Genomic DNA, 15931 nt, shown 5'->3' with positions numbered 1-15931 from the left:
ACAGTCAAGGCAGCTGGTGAATGTGATTGGTACTCACTTCAGAAGACACAACCATTTGAAAAAACGTAGTCAATCACACAGTGGCAGTCATGATGTCATGATGCCAGGGGAACACTGCATAGGTAGAACTACCACGTATGATCTGCCACACAGAGACACCTGTCCATGTATTCCAACATGCACGTAGACATTCAGATACATCCATCCATCCATATGCACCTACACTATTGTACCCCTCCCCACACACACATAGTCTCTCCCCACTGTTACCCCTCCCCACACACACATAGTCTCTCCCCACTGTTACCCCTCCCCACACACACATAGTCTCTCCCCACTGTTACCCCTCCCCACACACACATAGTCTCTCCCCACTGTTACCCCTCCCCACACACACACATACAGTCTCTCCCCAATGTTACTTCTCCCCACACACACATACAGTCTCTCCCCACTGTTACCCCTCCCCACACACACATACAGTCTCTCCCCACAGTTACCCCTCCCCACACACACATACAGTCTCTCCCCCACTGTTACCCCTGCCCGACACACACATATACAGTCTCTCCCCACTGTTACCCCTCCCCACACAAATCAAATCAAATCAAATCAAATTTATTTATATAGCCCTCCCCACATCAGCTGATATCTCAAAGTGCTCTCAGAAACCCAGCCTAAAACCCCAAACAGCAAGCAATGCAGGTGTAGAAGCACGGTGGCTAGGAAAAACTCCCCCAAAAGCCAAAACCTAGGAAGAAACCTCCCCAGGAACCAGGCTATGTGGGGTGGCCAGTCCTCTTCTGGCTCCCCACACACATTATAACAGAACATCCCCAAGATGTTCAAATGTTCATAAATGACCAGCATGGTCCCCCATAATAATAAGGCAGAACAGTTGAAACTGTTAGCCCCAGCCCCAGGTGGACTGGGGACAGCAAGGAGTCATCATGTCCAAGTAGTCCTGGGGCATGGTCCATAGGGTCTCTCCCCAGTGTGAAACTGGAGCAGCAGCACGGCCAGGTGGACTGGGGACAGCAAGGACCCCTCATCATGTCAGGTAGTCCTGGGGCATGGTCCTAGGGCTCAGGTCCTCCGAGACACACAAGGAGAGAACTGTTACCCCTCCCACACACATTAGATTCACACAGGACACCGACATACAGGAGAAGTACTCCCCCATAACAAAGTCTCTCCCCACTGCCCCCCGACACATAAACTACTGCAGCATAAATACTGGAGGCTGAGACAGGAGGGGTCCCCACACACTGTGGCCCCACCCGAGGACACCCCCACAGGGCCAAACATAAGTCTCTCCCCACCCACCCTGCCAAAGCACAGCCCCCACACCACTGGAGGGATATCTTCAACCACCAACTTACCATCCTGAGACAAAGCTGAGTATAGCCCCAAAGATCTCCGCCACGGCACAACCCATAGGGGGGGGGGCCCCAACCCAGACAGGATGACCACATCAGTGAATCAACCCACTCAGGTGACGCACCCCCATCCAGGGACGGCCCACTGTTAGAGCCCCAGCAAGCCAGTGACTCAGCCCCTGTAATAGGGTTAGATGCAGTCTCTCCCCACACAGAGAATCCCAGTGGAAAGAGGTTAACCCTCCCCAGAGACAGCAACAGTGGTTCGTTTACCCCTCCCCAGAGCCTTTCCGTTCACCTTCCCACTCCTGGGCCAGACTACACTCAATCATATGACCCACTGAAGAGATGAGTCTTCAGTAAAGACTTAAAGGTTGAGACCGAGTTTGCTCTCTGACATGGGTAGGCAGACCGTTCCATAAAATGGAGCTCTATAGGAGAAAGCCCTGCCTCCAGCTGTTTGCTTAGAAATTCTAGGGACAATTAGGAGGCTCTCCCCACTGTCTTGTGACCACACATACAGTGTCTATGTTACCCCAGGACCAAATCAGAGAGATAGGTAGGAGCAAGCCCATGCAATGCTTTGTAGGTTAGCAGTAAAACCTTGAAATCAGCCCTTGCTTTGACAGGAAGCCAGTGTAGGGAGGCTAGCACTGGAGTAATATGATCAAATACAGTTTCTCCCCAACTGTTACCCCTCCCCCCACACACATACAGTTTCTCCCCAACTGTTACCCCTCCCTCCCTCCACACACATACAGTCTCTCCCCACTGTTACCCCTCCCCACACACACATACAGTCTCTCCCCACTGTTACCCCTCCCCACACACACACATATACAGTCTCTCCCCCACTGTTACCCCTCCCCTCACACACATATAGAGTCTCTCCCCACTGTTACTCCTCCCCACACACACATACAGTCTCTCCCGACTGTTACCCCTCCCCACACACACATACAGTCTCTCCCCACTGTTACCCCTCCCCCCACACATACAGTCTCTCCCCACTGTTACCCCTCCCCGCACACACATACAGTTTCTCCCCCACTGTTACCCCTCCCCCCCTCCCCACACACACACATACAGTCTCTCCCCCACTGTTACCCCTCCCCACACACACATACAGTCTCTCCCCACTGTTACCCCTCCCCACACACACATACAGTCTCTCCCCACTGTTACCCCTCCCCACACACACATACAGTCTCTGCCCCACTGTTACCCCTCCCCTCCCCACACACACACATACAGTCTCTCACCCACTGTTACCCCTCCCCACACACACATACAGTCTCTCCCCACTGTTACCCCTCCCCACACACACATACAGTCTCTCCCCCACTGTTACCCCTCCCCACACACACATACAGTCTCTCCCCACTGTTACCCCTCCCCACACACACATACAGTCTCTCCCCACTGTTACCCCTCCCCACACACACATGCAGTCTCTCCCCAACTGTTACCCCTCCCCCTACACACATACAGTCTCTCCCCACTGTTACCCCTCCTCACACACACATACAGTCTCTCCCCCACTGTTACCCCTCCCCACACACACATACAGTCTCTCCCCACTGTTACCCCTCCCCACACACACATACAGTCTCTCCCCACTGTTACCCCTCCCCACACACACATGCAGTCTCTCCCCAACTGTTACCCCTCCCCACACACACACATACAGTCTCTCCCCACTGTTACCCCTCCCCACACACACATACAGTCTCTCCCCACTGTTACCTCTCCCTCCCCACACACACATACAGTCTCTCCCCACTGTTACCCCTCCCCACACACACATACAGTCTCTCCCCACTGTTACCCCTCCCCACACACACATACAGTCTCTCCCCACTGTTACCCCTCCCCACACACACATACAGTCTCTCCCCACTGTTACCCCTCCCCACACACACATACAGTCTCTCCCCACTGTTACCCCTCCCCACACACACATACAGTCTCTGCCCCACTGTTACCCCTCCCCTCCCCACACACACATACAGTCTCTCCCCACTGTTACCCCTCCCCACACACACATACAGTCTCTCCCCACTGTTACCCCTCCCCACACACATACAGTCTCTCCCCACTGTTACCCCTCCCCACACACACATACAGTCTCTCCCCACTGTTACCCCTCCCCACACACACATACAGTCTCTCCCCACTGTTACCCCTCCCCCTACACACATACAGTCTCTCCCCACTGTTACCCCTCCCCACACACACATACAGTCTCTCCCCCACTGTTACCCCTCCCCACATACACATACAGTCTCTCCCCACTGTTACCCCCTCCCCACACACACATACAGTCTCTCCCCACTGTTACCCCTCCCCCCCACACACACATTCAGTCTCTCCCCACTGTTACCCCTCCCCCACACACACATACAGTCTCTCCCCACTGTTACCCCTCCTCACACACACATACAGTCTCTCCCCCACTGTTACCCCTGCCCCACACACACATACAGTCTCTCCCCACTGTTACCCCTCCCCACACACACATACAGTCTCTCCCCCACTGTTACCCCTCCCCCCACACACACATACAGTCTCTCCCCACTGTTACCCCTCCCCACACACACATACAGTCTCTCCCCACTGTTACCCCTCCCCACACACACATACAGTCTCTCCCCACTGTTACCCCTCCCCACACACACACATATACAGTCTCTCCCCCACTGTTACCCCTCCCCTCACACACATATAGAGTCTCTCCCCACTGTTACTCCTCCCCACACACACATACAGTCTCTCCCGACTGTTACCCCTCCCCACACACACATACAGTCTCTCCCCACTGTTACCCCTCCCTCCCCACACACACATACAGTCTCTCCCCACTGTTACCCCGCCCCACACACACATACAGTTTCTCCCCAACTGTTACCCCTCCCCACACACACACACATACAGTCTCTCCCCCACTGTTACCCCTCCCCACACACACATATACAGTCTCTCCCCCACTGTTACCCCTGCCCCACACACACACATAAAGCCTCCCCCCCACTGTTACCACTCCCCACACACACATACAGTCTCTCACCAACTGTTACCCCTCCCCACAGACACCTATAGTCTCTCCCCACTGTTACCCCTCCACACACACACATAAAGTCTCTCCCCCACTGTTACCACTCCCCACACACACATACAGTCTCTCCCCAAATGTTACCCCTCCCCACACACACATATAGTCTCTCCCCCACTGTTACCCCTCCCCCTACACACATACAGTCTCTCCCCAACTGTTACCCCTCCCCACACACACATACAGTCTCTCCCCAAATGTTACCCCTCCCCCTACACACATACAGTCTCTCCCCACTGTTACCCCTCCCCACACACACATACAGTCTCTCCCCACTGTTACCCCTCCCCACACACACATACAGTCTCTCCCCGCTGTTACCCCTCCCCACACACACATACAGTCTCTCCCCACTGTTACCCCTCCCCACACACACATATAGAGTCTCTCCCCCACTGTTACCCCTCCCCACACACACATACAGTCCCCCCCCCACTGTTACCCCTCCCCCCCTGTTACCCCTACACACATACAGTCTCTCCCCCCCTCCCCACTGTTACCCCTCCCCACACACATACAGTCTCTCCCCACTGTTACCCCTCCCCACACACACATACAGTCTCTCCCCACTGTTACCCCTCCCCACACACACATACAGTCTCTCCCCACTGTTACCCCTCCCCACCACACATACAGTCTCTCCCCACTGTTACCCCTCCCCACACACACATACAGTTTCTCCCCCACTGTTACCCCTCCCTCCCCACACACACATACAGTCTCTCCCCACTGTTACCCCTCCCCACACACACATACAGTCTCTCCCCACTGTTACCCCTCCCCACACACACATACAGTCTCTCCCCACTGTTACCCCTCCCCACACACACATACAGTCTCTCCCCACTGTTACCCCTCCCCACACACACATACAGTCTCTGCCCCACTGTTACCCCTCCCCCCCCACACACACACATACAGTCTCTCACCCACTGTTACCCCTCCCCACACACACATACAGTCTCTCCCCACTGTTACCCCTCCCCACACACACATACAGTCTCTCCCCCACTGTTACCCCTCCCCACATACACATACAGTCTCTCCCCACTGTTACCCCTCCCCACACACACATACAGTCTCTCCCCACTGTTACCCCCCCCACACACACACTGTTACCCCTCCCCACACACACATGCAGTCTCTCCCCAACTGTTACCCCTCCCACCACACACATACAGTCTCTCCCCACTGTTACCCCGCCCCACACACACATACAGTTTCTCCCCAACTGTTACCCCTCCCCACACACACACACATAAAGTCTCCCCCCCACTGTTACCACTCCCCACACACACATACAGTCTCTCACCAACTGTTACCCCTCCCCACACACACCTATAGTCTCTCCCCACTGTTACCCCTCCCACACACACATATACAGTCTCTCCCCCACTGTTACCCCTCCCCACACACACATACAGTCTCTCCCCAAATGTTACCCCTCCCCACACACACATATAGTCTCTCCCCCACTGTTACCCCTCCCCCTACACACATACAGTCTCTCCCCACTGTTACCCCTCCCCACACACACATACAGTCTCTCCCCCAATGTTACCCCTCCCCCTACACACATACAGTCTCTCCCCACTGTTACCCCTCCCCACACACACATACAGTCTCTCCCCACTGTTACCCCTCCCCACACACACATACAGTCTCTCCCCACTGTTACCCCTCCCCACACACACATACAGTCTCTCCCCACTGTTACCCCTCCCCACACACACATATAGTCTCTCCCCCACTGTTACCCCTCCCCACACACACATATACAGTCCCCCCCACTGTTACCCCTCCCCACTACACACATACAGTCTCTCCCCACTGTTACCCCTCCCCACACACACATACAGTCTCTCCCCACTGTTACCCCTCCCCACACACACATACAGTCTCTCCCCACTGTTACCCCTCCCCACACACACATACAGTCTCTCCCCACTGTTACCCCTCCCCACACACACATACAGTCTCTCCCCACTGTTACCCCTCCCCACACACACATACAGTCTCTCCCCACTGTTACCCCTCCCCTCCCCACACACACACACAGTCTCTCCCCCACTGTTACCCCTCCCCACACACACATACAGTCTCTCCCCCACTGTTACCCCTCCCCACACACACACATACAGTCTCTCCCCCACTGTTACCCCTCCCCACACACACATACAGTCTCTCCCCACTGTTACCCCTCCCCACACACACACATACAGTCTCTCCCCACTGTTACCCCTCCCCACACACACACATACAGTCTCTCCCCACTGTTACCCCTCCCCCCCACACACACATACAGTCTCTCCCCACTGTTACCCCTCCCCACACACACATACAGTCTCTCCCCCACTGTTACCCCTCCCCACATACACATACAGTCTCTCCCCACTGTTACCCCTCCCCACACACACATACAGTCTCTCCCCACTGTTACCCCTCCCTCCCCACACACACATACAGTCTCTCCCCACTGTTACCCCTCCCCACACACACATACAGTCTCTCCCCAAATGTTACCCCTCCCCCCACACACACATACAGTCTCTCCCCACTGTTACCCCTCCCCACACACACATACAGTCTCTCCCCACTGTTACCCCTCCCCCCCACACACACATACAGTCTCTCCCCACTGTTACCCCTCCCCACACACACACATACAGTCTCTCCCCACTGTTACCCCTCCCCACACACACACATATACAGTCTCTCCCCCACTGTTACCCCTCCCCTCACACACATATAGTCTCTCCCCACTGTTACCCCTCCCCACATACACATACAGTCTCTCCCCACTGTTACCCCTCCCCACACACACATACAGTCTCTCCCCACTGTTACCCCTCCCTCCCCCCACACACATACAGTCTCTCCCCACTGTTACCCCGCCCCACACACACATACAGTCTCTCCCCACTGTTACCCCTCCCCCCACACATACAGTCTCTCCCCACTGTTACCCCTTCCCCACACACACATACAGTCTCTCCCTAAATGTTACCCCTCCCCACACACACATACAGTCTCTCCCCACTGTTACCCCTCCCCCCACACATACAGTCCCCCCCACTGTTACCCCTCCCCCTACACACATATAGTCTCTCCCCACTGTTACCCCTCCCCACACACATACAGTCTCTCCCCCACTGTTACCCCTCCCCACACACACACATACAGTCTCTCCCCACTGTTACCCCTCCCCACACACACATACAGTCTCTCCCCACTGTTACCCCTCCCCACACACACATACAGTCTCTCCCCACTGTTACCCCTCCCCCCACACATACAGTCTCTCCCCACTGTTACCCCTCCCCACACACACATACAGTCTCTCCCTAAATGTTACCCCTCCCCACACACACATACAGTCTCTCCCCACTGTTACCCCTCCCCACACACACACATACAGTCTCTCCCCACTGTTACCCCTCCCCACACACACATACAGTCTCTCCCCACTGTTACCCCTCCCCCCACACATACAGTCTCTCCCCACTGTTACCCCTCCCCACACACACATACAGTCTCTCCCCCAACTGTTACCCCTCCCCCCACACACATACCATCTCTCCCCACTGTTACTTCTCCCCACACACACATGCAGTCTCTCCCCAACTGTGACCCCTCCCCACACACACATACCATCTCTCCCCACTGTTACTTCTCCCCACACACACATACAGTCTCTCCCCAACTGTGACCCCTTCCCACACACACATACAGTCTCTCCCCACTGTTACCCCACCCCACACACACATACAGTTTCTCCCCAACTGTTACCCCTCCCCACACACACACACATACAGTCTCTCCCCCACTGTTACCCCTCCCCACACACACATATACAGTCTCTCCCCCACTGTTACCACTCCCCACACACACATACAGTCTCTCACCAACTGTTACCCCTCCCCACACACACCTATAGTTTCTCCCCACTGTTACCCCTCCCCACACACACATACAGTCTCTCCCCAAATGTTACCACTCCCCACACACACCTATAGTCTCTCCCCACTGTTACCCCTCCCCCTACACACATACAGTCTCTCCCCAACTGTTACCACTCCCCACACACACATACAGTCTCTCACCAACTGTTACCCCTCCCCACACACACATACAGTCTCTCCCCAACTGTGACCCCTCCCCACACACACATACCATCTCTCCCCACTGTTACTTCTCCCCACACACACATACAGTCTCTCCCCAACTGTGACCCCTTCCCACACACACATACAGTCTCTCCCCAACTGTTACCCCTCCCCACACACACATACAGTTTCTCCCCAACTGTTACCCCTCCCCACACACACACACATACAGTTTCTCCCCCACTGTTACCCCTCCCCACACACACATATACAGTCTCTCCCCACTGTTACCCCTCCCCCTACACACATACAGTCTCTCCCCAACTGTTACCACTCCCCACACACACATACAGTCTCTCACCAACTGTTACCCCTCCCCACACACACATACAGTCTCTCCCCACTGTTACCCCTCCCCCACACACATACAGTCTCTCCCCAACTGTTACCACTCCCCACACACACATACAGTCTCTCACCAAATGTTACCCCTCCCCACACACACATATAGTCTCTCCCCCACTGTTACCCCTCCCCCTACACACATACAATCTCTCACCAACTGTTACCCCTCCCCACACACACATACAGTCTCTCCCCACTGTTACCCCTCCCCACACACACATATAGAGTCTCTCCCCCACTGTTACCCCTCCCCACACACACATACAGTCCCCCCCCACTGTTACCCCTCCCCCTACACACATACAGTCTCTCCCCACTGTTACCCCTCCCCACACACATACAGTCTCTCCCCACTGTTACCCCTCCCCCCACACATACAGTCTCTCCCCACTGTTACCCCTCCCCACACACACTTACAGTCTCTCCCTAAATGTTACCCCTCCCTCCCCACACACACATACAGTCTCTCCCTAAATGTTACCCCTCCCCACACACACATACAGTCTCTCCCTAAATGTTACCCCTCCCCACACACACATACAGTCTCTCCCTAAATGTTACCCCTCCCCACACACACATACAGTCTCTCCCTAAATGTTACCCCTCCCCACACACACATACAGTCTCTCCCTAAATGTTACCCCTCCCCACACACACATACAGTCTCTCCCTAAATGTTACCCCTCCCCACACACACATACAGTCTCTCCCTAAATGTTACCCCTCCCCACACACACATACAGTCTCTCCCCAGTGTTTCCCCTCCCCACACACACATACAGTCTCTCCCCACTGTTACCCCTCCCCACACACACATACAGTCTCTCCCCACTGTTACCCCTCCCCACACACACATACAGTCTCTCCCCCAACTGTTACCCCTCCCCCCACACACATACCATCTCTCCCCCAACTGTTACCCCTCCCCACACACACATACAGTCTCTCCCCCAACTGTTACCCCTCCCCACACACACATACAGTCTCTCCCCCAACTGTTACCCCTCCCCCCACACACATACAGTCTCTCCCTAAATGTTACCCCTCCCTCCCCACACACACATACAGTCTCTCCCCAGTGTTACCCCTCCCCACACACACATACAGTCTCTCCCCACTGTTACCCCTCCCCACACACACATACAGTCTCTCCCCCACTGTTTCTATTATAAGGCCTTGTAATAATCCTAATAATAACACAGCCTTATAATAATACAGCCATATAATAATGTAGCCTTATAATATTTTAAGGCTGTATTATTATAAGGATGTATTATTATAAGGATTATTACAAGGTTGTACTATTATAAGGATTATTACAAGGTTGTACTATTATAAGGACTATTATAAGGATTATTACAAGGTTGTATTATTATAAGGATTATTACAAGGTTGTATTATTATAACGATTATTTTTAAGTTGGATTATTATAAGGCTACATTATTATATGGCTGTATTATTATAAGGCTGTGTTATTATTAGGATTATTACAAGGCTGTATTATTATAAGGATTATTACAAGGTTGTATTATTATAAGAATTATTATAAGGCTGTGTTATTATAAGGATTATTACAAGGCTCTATTATTATAAGGATTATTATTATAAGGCTGTGTTATTATAAGGATTTTTACAAGGCTGTATTATTATAAGGATGGATTATTATAAGGATTATTACAAGGTTGTATTATTATAAGGATTATTACAAGGTCGTATTATTATAAGGATTATTACAAGGTTGTATTATTATAAGAATTATTATAAGGCCGTGTTATTATAAGGCTGTGTTATTATAAGGATTATTACAAGGCTGTATTATTATAAGGATTATTACAAGGCTGTATTATTACAACGATTATTTTTAAGTTGGATTATTATAAGGCTACATTATTATATGGCTGTATTATTATAAGGCTGTGTTATTATTAGGATTATTACAAGGCTGTATTATTATAAGGATTATTGCAAGGTTGTATTATTATAAGAATTATTATAAGGCTGTGTTATTATAAGGATTATTACAAGGCTGTATTATTATAAGGATTATTACAAGGCTGTATTATTATAACGATTATTATAAAGTTGGATTATTATAAGGCTACATTATTATATGGCTGTATTATTATAAGGATTATTACAAGGTTGTATTATTATAAGAATTATTATAAGGCTGTGTTATTATAAGGATTATTACAAGGCTGTATTATTATAAGGATTATTACAAGGTTGTATTTTTATAAGAATTATTATAAGGCTGTGTTATTATAAGGCTGTGTTATTATAAGGCTGTGTTATTATAAGGATTATTATGAGGTTGTATTATTATCAGAATTATTATAAGGCTGTGTTATTATAAGGCTGTGTTATTATAAGGCTGTATTATTATAAGACTGTGTTATTATAAGGCTGTGTTATTATAAGGATTATTATGAGGTTGTTTTATAAGGACCTTCTTCAGATGGAAGCACACGGTTGGTCTGCTCTGTCCCTGTCATTATCTGATTCTTTCTATAGATGTCTTTGTCTGATGTTCTTCCTCCATCATATCAGCCATTGGAGGAAACACTGATCACTGGGTGTTGATGGGTCATTGTACTGGGCACATTTAATTACACACAAGCCTTGATGATGCAGCAAGAGGCTGAGAGAAAGGGAGGGAGGGAGGGAGCCTGTACCTCATAAAGCAGAAGAGAAAGTTACACTGTTGATTCAACTATTGATAGGGACCAGATTTAGGGAAGATATTTGGACACAGACGTCATGCGCAGGCACACACACACACACACACACACACACACACACACACACACACACACACACACACACACACACACACACACACACACACACACACACACACACACACACACACACACACACACACACACACACACACTCTGTGTGTTTTTTATATGTGCATATTAGCTGTGGGTGGGTGGCGGGAGAGATGAGAGGATGACAGAGTGGATAATCAGAGGCACACAAAGGGAGATCTAAAATTAGCCTCAATGGTGAGAGCGATTGACAAATGACAAAACTGGAATGACACTGACATTCCTTTGCCCAACATGTAGAAACATCTCCTCTGCCTTTCTCTCTCCACTCCCACTACTGTACAGTATGTGTGTGTATTTCTGAGTGTGTGTTTGATACAAGGATGTATTGCTGGGTAGCCTAGCAGTGAAGAATGTTGGGCCAGTAACCGAAAGGTCACTGGTTCAAATCCCCGAGGTGACGAGGAGAAAAATCAGTCAATGTGCCCTTTAGCAAGTCACTTAAACCTAATTACTCCTGTAAGTTGCTCTGGATACGGGCATCTGCTAAATGACTAACATGGAAATGTTAAAGGGTACTCCTGTACTTTTGTAAACTCTTTAGCCAGTCGTTCTGAAAGTCGCACTCACCAGCAAAAAGTGGTCCCCTAATATTGCGTACTACATCACATATGTGCAGATATGTGCACCATGTCATAGCTCTCTCTCTCTCTGCTGTGGGTGCATCATGTGCATCTTGCTAGCTGTCACTCATGGCGAGGGGCTGAAGCTCGTTGGTTGAACTGGAATTGCTAGGGGGCCGGCCCACGTAGGGGAAATGGCACAGCACTGCTTCCAGTTAAACTGTTGCTTTCAAACTAGGCATTTCGTACAGTAATTATGCTCATACATTATGCATGTGATGACACATCCATCCCTGCTGACTGTGTGTCAGTGTTCCTGACGTAGAGCCCAGTGTCGGTGCTGCTCCCTGCTGACTGTGTGTCAGTGTTCCTGACGTAGAGCCCAGTGTCGGTGCTGCTCCCTGCTGACTGTGTGTCAGTGTTCCTGACGTAGAGCCCAGTGTCGGTGCTGCTCCCTGCTGACTGTGTGTCAGTGTTGCTGACGTAGAGCCCAGTGTCGGTGTGCTCCCTGCTGACTGTGTGTCAGTGTTCCTGACCCCAGTGTCGGTGCTGCTCCCTGCTGACTGTGTGTCAGTGTTGCTGACGTAGAGCCCAGTGTCGGTGCTGCTCCCTGCTGACTGTGTGTCAGTGTTCCTGACGTAGAGCCCAGTGTCGGTGCTGCTCCCTGCTGACTGTGTGTCAGTGTTGCTGACGTAGAGCCCAGTGTCGGTGCTGCTCCCTGCTGACTGTGTGTCAGTGTTCCTGACGTAGAGCCCAGTGTCGGTGCTGCTCCCTGCTGACTGTGTGTCAGTGTTCCTGACGTAGAGCCCAGTGTCGGTGCTGCTCCCTGCTGACTGTGTGTCAGTGTTGCTGACGTAGAGCCCAGTGTCGGTGCTGCTCCCTGCTGACTGTGTGTCAGTGTTGCTGACGTAGAGCCCAGTGTCGGTGCTGCTCCCTGCTGACTGTGTGTCAGTGTTCCTGACGTAGAGCCCAGTGTCGGTGCTGCTCCCTGCTGACTGTGTGTCAGTGTTGCTGACGTAGAGCCCAGTGTCGGTGCTGCTCCCTGCTGACTGTGTGTCAGTGTTCCTGACGTAGAGCCCAGTGTCGGTGCTGCTCCCTGCTGACTGTGTGTCAGTGTCCCTGACGTAGAGCCCAGTGTCGGTGCTGCTCCCTGCTGACTGTGTGTCAGTGTTCCTGACGTACCCAGTGTCGGTGCTGCTCCCTGCTGACTGTGTGTCAGTGTTCCTGACGTAGAGCCCAGTGTCGGTGCTGCTCCCTGCTGACTGTGTGTCAGTGTTCCTGACGTAGAGCCCAGTGTCGGTGCTGCTCCCTGCTGACTGTGTGTCAGTGTTGCTGACGTAGAGCCCAGTGTCGGTGCTGCTCCCTGCTGACTGTGTGTCAGTGTTCCTGACGTAGAGCCCAGTGTCGGTGCTGCTCCCTGCTGACTGTGTGTCAGTGTTGCTGACGTAGAGCCCAGTGTCGGTGCTGCTCCCTGCTGACTGTGTGTCAGTGTTCCTGACGTAGAGCCCAGTGTCGGTGCTGCTCCCTGCTGACTGTGTGTCAGTGTTGCTGACGTAGAGCCCAGTGTCGGTGCTGCTCCCTGCTGACTGTGTCAGTATGTGGGAATACCGTCCTCAAAATGTCTTTGTTCCTCAAGTGGTCCTCTCATGCCATGACGTCAATACGCTAAGCTGAAATACTCTTATTAGGTAGGAGTGTGGCTGTACTTACCGCCTACACACCACTACTCAGCACTAGATTAATTACACACACAGCTGCACACACTCATATTGATTGGCAGACAAAGTGAGCCGTTTATATTGTGACGAACAGTGACTCAATGACTGTCAAACATCATGCTCATACTGATCAAGTCACACACAGACCAGGACTTCACTTTTATTTTTTATTTTACCTTTATTTTACTAGGCAAGTCAGTTAAGAACAAATTCTTATTTACAATGACGGCCTAGGAACAGTGGGTTAACTGCCTGTTCCGGGGCAGAACGACAGATTTGTACCTTGTCAGCTCGGGGGTTTGTACTTGCAACCTTCCGGTTACTAGTCCAACGCTCTAACCACTAGGCTACCCTGATTGTTTGAGAAACTGACCATTAATTATCAAGAAATTGAGAAAGCCAGGTCGATAGTAGCCAAGTCAAACATCTAGGAAGAACCCTTGAGAGGATGGAGGCTCTAGAGGGGAGTCCACCCTCTTCTGGTTGGCTGCGTTGAAGTTTTGAGTAGATTATGACCATAAAAGGCTATCAAAGACTGGCAGAGCCTGGAATATCACTGGGAAGGCCAGGTTAAGGGTAGAGACAGCATACAGGACAGGAGACAGGGTAGGAGAGGCACCTCAGGACTGGAAGCAGGGAAGCAGGGTAGGAGAGGCACCTCAGGACTGGAGGCTGGGAGGCAGAGTAGGAGAGGCACCTCAGGACTGGAGGCAGGGAGGCAGAGTAGGAGAGGCACCTCAGGACTGGAGGCAGGGAGGCAGAGTAGGAGAGGCACCTCAGGACTGGAGGCAGGGAGGCAGGGTAGGAGAGGCACCTCAGGACTGGAGGCAGGGAGGCAGAGTAGAAGAGGCACCTCAGGACTGGAGGCAGGGAGGCAGAGTAGGAGAGGCACCTCAGGACTGGAGGCAGGGAGGCAGAGTAGGAGAGGCACCTCAGGACTGGAGGCAGGGAGGCAGAGTAGGAGAGGCACCTCAGGACTGGAGGCAGGGAGGCAGAGTAGAAGAGGCACCTCAGGACTGGAGGCAGGGAAGCAGAGTAGGAGAGGCACCTCAGGACTGGAGGCAGAGTAGGAGAGGCACTTCAGGACTGGAGGCAGAGTAGGAGAGGCACCTCAGGACTGGAGGCAGAGTAGGAGAGGCACCTCAGGACTGGAGGCAGAGTAGGAGAGGCACCTCAGGACTGGAGGCAGGGAGGCAGAGTAGGAGAGGCACCTCAGGACTGGAGGCAGGGAAGCAGAGTAGGAGAGGCACCTCAGGACTGGAGACAGAGTAGGAGAGGCACCTCAGGACTGGAGGCAGAGGAGGAGAGGCACCTCAGGACTGGAGGCAGAGGAGGAGAGGCACCTCAGGACTGGAGGCAGAGGAGGAGAGGCACCTCAGGACTGGAGGCAGAGTAGGAGAGGCACCTCAGGACTGGAGACAGAGTAGGAGAGGCACCTCAGGACTGGAGACAGAGTAGGAGAGGCACCTCAGGACTGGAGACAGAGTAGGATAGGCACCTCAGGACTGGAGACAGAGTAGGAGAGGCACCTCAGGACTGGAGACAGAGTAGGAGAGGCACATCAGGACTGGAGGCTCAGCACCAGGCTGGTAGGTATGGGTTTACCTTGGGAGCTGGATGGTAGCCAAAGGGACTCCAGTGGGACCAACAACTGATGTAGAGATGGCAATCAATAGACTGATGAATTCACTGAGTAACCAAGCAGCGAATGGACATGGCTTTCATGTCTATTTCTGTTTTCCATGAAGGCAGTGGAGGTCCTGTAAAGGCTTCTGATGAGCCACTGTTTTTCTGAGTCACTGACTTAATATTC

The sequence above is a fragment of the Oncorhynchus masou genome, chromosome 14 (assembly GCF_036934945.1).
Source record: "Oncorhynchus masou masou isolate Uvic2021 chromosome 14, UVic_Omas_1.1, whole genome shotgun sequence".
In the NCBI taxonomy this organism is placed as follows: Eukaryota; Metazoa; Chordata; class Actinopteri; order Salmoniformes; family Salmonidae; genus Oncorhynchus; species Oncorhynchus masou.
The sequence above is the reverse complement of the archived record's forward strand: the minus strand, read 5'-3'. Positions refer to the sequence as shown.